Raw genomic sequence first — 8,556 nt, forward strand, 5'->3', positions numbered from 1 at the left:
CCACTCCTGACAAAACTCTACCATCTGGTGAGCAAGATGTATGAGACAGACGAAATACCCTCAGACTTCAAGAAGAATATAATAATCCCAATCCCAAAGAAAGCACGTGTTGACAGATGTGAAAATTACCGAACAATCAGTTTAATAAGCCACAGCTGCAAAATACTAACACGAATTCTTTACAGACGAATGGAAAAACTGGTAGAAGCCGACCTCGGGGAAGATCAGTTTGGATTCCGTAGAAATACTGGATCACGTGAGGCAATACTGACCTTACGACTTATCTTAGAAGAAAGATTAAGGAAAGGCAAACCTACGTTTCTAGCATTTGTAGACTTAGAGAAAGCTTTTGACAATGTTGACTGGAATACTCTCTTTCAAATTCTAAAGGTGGCAGGGGTAAAGTGCAGGGAGCGAAAGGCTATTTACAATTTGTACAGAGACCAGATGGCAGTTATAAGAGTCGAGGGACATGAAAGGGAAGCAGTGGTCAGGAAGGGAGTGAGACAGGGTTGTAGCCTATCGCCGATGTTATTCAATCTGTATATTGAGCAATCAGTAAAGGAAACAAAAGAAAAATTTGGAGTAAGTATTAAAATCCATGGAGAAGAAATAAAAACTTTGAGGTTCGCCGATGACATTGTAATTCTGTCAGAGACAGCAAAGGACTTGGAAGAGCAGTTGAATGGAATGGATAGCGTCTTGAAAGGAGGATATAAGATGAACATCAACAAAAGCAAAACGAGGATAATGGAATGTAGTCGAATTAAGTCGGGTGATGCTGAGGGAATTAGATTAGGAAATGAGACACTTAAAGTAGTAAAGGAGTTTTGCTATTTGGGGAGCAAAATAACTGATGATGGTCGAAGTAGAGAGGATATAAAATGTAGACTGGCAATGGCAAGGAAAGCGTTTCTGAAGAAGAGAAATTTGTTAACATCGAGTATAGATTTAAGTGTCAGGAAGTCATTTCTGAAAGTATTTGTATGGAGTGTAGCCATGTATGGAAGTGAAACATGGACGATAAATAGTTTGGACAAGAAGAGAATAGAAGCTTTCGAAATGTGGTGCTACAGAAGAATGCTGAAGATTAGATGGGTAGACCACATAACTAATGAGGAAGTATTGAATAGGATTGGGGAGAAGAGAAGTTTGTGGCACAGCTTGACCAGAAGAAGGGATCGGCTGGTAGGACATGTTCTGAGGCATCAAGGGATCACCAATTTAGTATTGGAGGGCAGCGTGGAGGGTAAAAATCGTAGAGGGAGACCAAGAGATGAATACACTAAGCAGATTCAGAAGGATGTAGGTTGCAGTAGGTACTGGGAGATGAAGAAGCTTGCACAGGATAGAGTAGCATGGAGAGCTGCATCAAACCAGTCTCAGGACTGAAGACCACAACAACAACAACATCATGCCAAGGGCCCCGGGTTCGATTCCCGCCTGGGTCGGAGATTTTCTCCGCTCAGGGACTGGGTGTTGTGTTGTCCTAATCATCATTATCTCCTCCTCATCATCGACATGCAAGTAGCCGAAGTGGCGTCAATTCAAAAGACTTGCACCCAGCAGGGAGGCCCTAGCCACACGACGTTTCATTTCATGTTATGTTATGATGACATCCATCATTCGTGACTTTAATTTATTAAAATGAAATATTTCCAACCCATACAATTATTTTATAACAACTCCTGTATGACAATTCTTACGAGAGTTTTTGGATAATATTCATGTTAGTAAAATAAAACTTCCTTTTTTATTCTCCGTAGTCGTCATAATAAGCTAAGTGCGATTTGAATGACGGAAACAAACATTTTCCGTACATCAGGCACACCTGACGAAAGAAAAATTAATGCTTTCAGGCTGGTCGCAGTAAGTACGTACTAGTTTTATGTAGGAGAATTGCGATGGAGTAAGAAAAGACCTGATCGTTGCTCTGTTTGTTGTGGTGCATACAGAGCATAGCGCAAAATGCGCCCAATGCAAGCTGATGAGGCACAAAGCCCTGAAATATAAGAATACTGTTCTGATAAACCTCAAATGACACGGAGCTACCGGAAGTTATACTGTATGACCATTACCTTAAAAGTACTGTCCGTAGTCGGAAAACTTCTTTATCGAGAGGCACATTGGTTGTTCGGGGGGAAATCTGAATTATATCTACAGATCCTCCTGAAAGACAAAGGCATCGTTATGTTCAGGCCCTCAGTCCAACAAAAACAATGAATTAATTCTGCAACTGGTTACAAACCGTTTCGAATGAAATGTTAAAAGTTATTCTTTCCTATTTTTCTCGATTGTGATAGGCCGATTATAAGTTTATTGCCGCTGTAGAGCCTTTTTCTTTAATTTGTGGTCCTAATATGCCTAGAGATCGCTGAAGACAGATATAAAGCTACGGAAACAGTAACCTACTCATACTTACCATTGCCGTTGTTGTAGATGAATTTGTCATAACATTAATCGACGGCACAACGGACTCTGTCTTTTTTCACTTGAAATGACATAGTGCGGTTAGCTCGCAGTTCTTTCCGGAAACCTGAATGGTACACATGAGACACAGGAGATGTTGGGATAACAGTAAGCTTCATCTTCAGCTACGAATTAAGGGCGTCTATACTATACTTTTACTTGATGTAAACTTCGCTCTTTTGTCACTTTCTATACTGTATGATTTCTTGATTCTGCTTGACAAGGTCGAAGAAGACTTGAAATCAGCAATGTTCATCTCAGTTGCGATTTGGAGAGCCCAGTATGATAGATCTCCGATAACGTTCCATTGCCTCTCACGAGCAGCCCTGTAGGGTTCATATCTCAAGAAATTCCTCTGAAGAACTGTTGTTCAGTTTAGCTATTCAAGTTTAGTGGTTTATGTTGGTTATTAATTGTTGGGGATGGGGATAACGGGACTTTGTGCGCACCCAGTTCAGTAAATCTTTCAGATAGGTTTTCTTTCAGAGTTTTGCGAGTTTCATTTTTGCTCGTATTTATTACTTCTTGTAAGTATTTCTTCCATGCAGTCGGATTTTATGAAGGAAAACCGGGTTTTCACACTGATTAACGTTAAGAGTTGGACACAATGAATTCAGTGTTATCTCCGTTATTTAACACGCTACCGCCAAAGCAAATGGGGATTATTATGGGTATCAAATGAGTTGCGACTTTGAGTGAGCAGTAACTGCAGACAGTTGTTTCAGAGAAACTAACAGCAAAAACTGACATTCAGTTTACAAATTACGATCGCTCAGAGCCGTGTTATCTGTTTACCGATGTGCTATCAACCAAGGACAAGTGCGTGCCATGATGCACATAGGCAGTCCGCCTGGCGAGCTATGAATTTGGCAGTTTTCAACAATTTTTTGAAATACTTGCAGTGCATCTTAGCAGCTAACATTTTTCGTTCGATGTATTCTTTCCATATAGAAAGTTTCAGGGTATGTTTTGACATGTTGGATTGGACCATTCCATTGTTAGCCTGCAACCAACCTCACTATATATTTATGATCATTCCTGTCGTGTCCGTTCTCTCGTGTATACATCTTCCGTGAGGAAATGATTGGTTACTTATGCCTACTAATGTATTCGTATATTTTACTCGTTTGGCATCACTAAAGCTACTACTTTATGAAGGGTTTTAGGGAACACAGTATGTTAATAAATGAAGTGTAAGTGGAGAATAGAGTGCTTGGATATTACATAGTAATAATCTCATGAAAGTTCAATTTAGAGAATGTTTCACCAGATACTGACAAAGATTTCATTCTGAAACTAACGTTTACATTTGTCAAGCCAACAACCAATCTTTCAGAGGTGCCGTTCCGTCTGATTAAGGCAGATACTGTCTGTGGAGCTCCTACTGCATATATGGTAGAGTAACTCAGTGTTAAGTAACTGCTCATAACTGCCAGAGAGCTATGTTTGAATACTGAATCATATTTTGAAACTGTTACAGTTAGTTCATTCCGGTTCTCATTGGCACAGAGTGAGATAGTTAATGTTACAATCAGTCGTAAGTTGAAGTACGGAGATAATGTGCCCTATTATTTCTCTTAGAGGTGGTATTTATGTACAGGTGACAGGAGAGCAATTAAAGGAATATAAGCAATAGGAGACAGACCAATGTCCTGGGGTCACACAGAATTCTGCAGGGAGTTTACTACATGTTCTTGGATGGCAGACGCAGCTGTGAAGAAGCTAAAAGTGCTTGATGTGCAATATGGCGCTCCTCCAGTGTAGTGGTCACATGTGGTCGACTGAAATCTCGATACCAAACATGCTTGTCTTCAAGTTGCTATGTAGTCCAATATTGGAGCACTGTTACATCTGAATACCCCATAAATCTGTATATTGCATGATTCGACCAGACAGCCGAATGGTGACCCACAAGAAGAACCCTTTCAAACTGCCAGGTGCTGATAACGCTGTCTCAAACGAGTACACAGCACCTCCATGCACTTCACTGTGGACACTCAGTATCTTCACTGTTGATGGCTTTTGTATAGGTAACATACCAGGTCTGGTAACAACACTAAAGCCGTCTGGTGGCTGCTTTACCTATCCCAGAAAATTGCAAATCTAATCATTTACATACCCGCTGATGATGTGTACGTCATGAAGTTACATTGATATCCAACCATGCCTAAGTACTTCTTTATTTTTTATATGTATGTTGGAATGTTGATTGTAACTTGTTACCATGAGAAGTGCACATTGGCAAAACACTAGACTCTCATTTGGGAGGATAACATTTCAAATCCCCATCTGGCCATTCACTATTGGGTTTTACATTGTTTCTATAATTCACCGTAGGAAAATGCCAGGACGGTCCCTTTGAAAAGTCTTTGACGATTTCCTGCCCCATTCATCTCCAATCCACTTCTGTTCTCCATCTCTTACGAATTCTTCGTTGAGAGGAATCTTTGAAGAGTTTTTGCAAGTGAAGTGTGACTCGTTTGTTGAGAAGCCATTCTGGAGAGAGATCTGAAGGCAATGTAGTGGGACCTTCAACTATAAGCATAGTCTGGACGACAATAGCTGTCGATCACTTTTACGTTTTTCTCTAGAAAGGGAGTATTATAATAAAATTCAAATCCTTTTCGTTCTGTGTCGGTGTGGGAGCCAGTCACGGAGTGAGTGCCTTTCACAGCAGTTCTTGCCTCAGGGGACCACAAACTATGATGTGCCCCTGAACTGATACGTGCATGTTTTCACCTCTGTCAGTATGCAGGACTATTTGTACATGTCTCTGGAGTCTCAGAAGACGACTGCAAAAAAATTGCAAGACACACAGAAAACAGACACACATCAGTGGAAAAAGCATCGCTCGAAGTTTTCCAGTGACATTACAGGTGCTCAGCATGGTCGCCATTTGTGATGTGGCGTACATCAATATTTGTGTGCTATTTATTGAAGTTAGTGCTGCTGCGTAGCTGCCTGGGAAGGCGCAATGAACACTAGTCTCCTTTGGAACAGATTCGGTTGCCTATCTGCTGCTGCGAACTAATTTGTTGCAACTATATAGAGCCTATGGTTTATCTACGTGTTTTTACAAGCGTGGCCCCTAGTGGTGTGCTCTGCAACTATGCCTTCGCGCATGTTATGTGTAGCGGAGAGATGCTCTCTCCACTGATATGTGTCATTTTCTTGTTTGTCTCGCAGTTTATGTACAGTTGTCAATTGCAACCCTGGATCTACTTATAAAAAACCCTACATACTCCATGCCTCTTACCCTGTAGCATATTACACTAGGGATCATGGGGTCCCGGGTTCGATTCCCGACCGGGTTGGGGATTCTCTCTCCCCAGGGACTGACTGTTTGTGTTGTCCTCATCATTTCATCATCATAATCATCATTATTCGTGACAGTGGCTAGATTGGAGTGTGTAAAAATTCGACTGTGTAAAAGCTGGGTCTTTGTATGGGTGCTGAGGAAAGTGAAGTTGAGTGCCCCACAAACCAGACATTACAATCATCATCATCATAATATTACACAAGTCTTAAGATCATTAATCGTTGTATCAATGAGCAATCGGCTCTGTTGCTGTTCTCAGGGGGCTTCAGCTGTAACTGCTGTCCCCGCACTGGCGGACCATTCCCTCTCACCTTGCTCCTTAGTACTTCATTACCTTCCGTAGATACCTATTTAACTCTTTTGATTATATTTTATGTAAGATACACATTGCAGGTATTAACTAATAGTGTTGCCATTTTAGTTTTTGTTATTAAAATTTCAAAGACGGCTGCGTTTCAGAAATAGTGCACATAGAAACATCATAGGATTGGAAAATAACAGCCAACCAGTCGCAGAGCAAGGTTTATCAACCCTTTACCATGGTTTTGACGACTATAAATTTTATTTAAATTGAAGATGGTGGGTGAAGAAAGGAAAGGAAAGAAAAGGAAAGGAACTATTAATGTCAGCTGCATCGAGACTTTATGTGGAATAATCGGCGACGATTGAAAATATGTGCCGCACAAAGATTCAAACTTGGGATCTCCTGCTTAGTAGGAAGTTGCATTAACTACTGTGCCACGCAGATAGTGTTTAGCGTACATGCACAGGCTGTCTTGGCACGCTCCCCAGTCAGCTATTCCCACATAGCACCGCCTATACCCAGTCACTGCCCATGTCCTCCATGCTCGCTAATTTTAGTTTCCTGTTGGAGTTTGGACGATATTGTGCAACATCTGTACTAAAGGTCATGGATTCATTGCCCATCAAGCAAAGCAGTTATATGAATGCGTGGTATCTGTTTTTTTCTTTTTTTCTCCAGGCGAATCCGAAAGAACAGACACCACACATTCATATAAAATGTAGTAGCATCTTCTGATACTAAATGTAACAGCAACACCAAATGTAGCAGGAAGAGGTAGAAGGCACCGTATTAAGACTCGACTGAGTTTCCCAAGTGATTTATTGTTTCCAGCTACAGTGCCCCCGTTCCTCTCGGTCTGCGTCACTGGGTCCCGCAATGCTAAGGACACCACTTCGCTGTCTGCGAAACGGCTGCCTCAGCGAACCATGCAACACCCTGCTGTGTGTCGGCCTTCTACGGCCGCAGAGTCGCGTCGATGTCAGGATGTGCCGGCAGCCGACTCAGCGGCCTTCGTCTCTGCCGCCTTAGAGCCGCCCACTGCAAGGCGACCCATGGCGTGCTTCCTCGCCGGCGCAGCGACAATGATCACCCGTGATCTGGCGTCCGAATCTGTGGCCCTCGCCTCGGGATGCCTCTGGCGCGTGTTGGGAGCCAACGACACTGCCCGCAGTAGCGAGCCGTGGCATGGCCTGCCACTGGCTGGCTGCGGACCCCACGTTGGCCTCAGGGGGTCGAACCAGTGACCTGCTGTGGACTGAAACGCTGGCGCCCCATCTGCTGCTGCGTGTAACAGTTGGTGTGACGTGCCCCAGTGTCCAGGAGAGCTGCCACACTTGAATGCTTTGTTAGTGAACCAGCACCTATTTATATGCAGCTGTGTGCCTCTGTTTTGCTAAATGCACCACTCTGCGTCACGTACTCATAACCCTTAGGTTGGCCAGTGGGTCGCATGCTTCGTCCCATGCTTCGGTGTGGGTAGGCACATATTTTTGAAAGATTGTTACCTGTGTTTTATCTTACTGTTCTGAGTCTTTTCTTGACACCCGTCTCAATCTGTTACTCAACGGGCACTGAAGACCTTGCCGTCGTGTGCCCATACAACCCTCTCCATCCATCCATCCAGCCATCATCCTTCTGCCCATGACTTGTGCCATGCAAATCGCTGCATGTACTTTTTCTGGTGGTTCTACGCCCATGTGGCCTCTATTTTACTTTGCAACTGCTGGTGAGCGTAACTCACCGAAAACAGGACCCTGCCTGGCTGTAACTTGCACCAAAACTGACATTTCCTATCCCAAATGGTAGTGCCACTACAAAAATATAAATTTGCCTTCTTCAGAAGGAAAAAGGACCTATAGAAGAAGTTATTACAAAATAGTAACAAATGTCAACCAGAGAAGGAATGAAATTCGATAAGCAACAATTAATTTTTTTTAGAAGAGCTATGCTCTCGTAAAATTACATTTTGACATAAACGGATATTGGAGCCATAAGACTCTTGTAAGTACAATTTAAATATCAACTACACAGTTAAAACGCGTAATTGAAAGTAGTAGTCCAATACTGAAGGGCTTTGTCATAAAACCCGAAAATAAAACTTACGTGACACTGGATCCAGCAGACATTTAATATCGCAAATACATGGCTAGGGACATCAGCCGCCTGATGAAGATGGCATTAGTTGCACTATTGCAGGAGGCGCTTATTTGTGCGAAAGAGTGTGCGAAAGAGCAGCCAAAGCCAGATTCAGCAAATCAGATGGTTAATAGCTAAAATAAAGCAGTAGAGGCCGCGTGGGGTAGCCGTGCGGTCTAGGGCGTCTTGTCACGGTCCATGCAGCTCCCCCCGTCGGAGGTTCGAGTCCTCCTTCGGGCATGTGTGTGTGTGTTGTCCTTCGCGTAAGTTAGCTTAAGTTAGATTAAGTAGTGTGTGAGCCTAGGGACCGATGACCTCAGCAGTTTGG

The sequence above is a fragment of the Schistocerca americana genome, chromosome 1 (assembly GCF_021461395.2).
Source record: "Schistocerca americana isolate TAMUIC-IGC-003095 chromosome 1, iqSchAmer2.1, whole genome shotgun sequence".
Classification (NCBI taxonomy): Eukaryota; Metazoa; Arthropoda; class Insecta; order Orthoptera; family Acrididae; genus Schistocerca; species Schistocerca americana.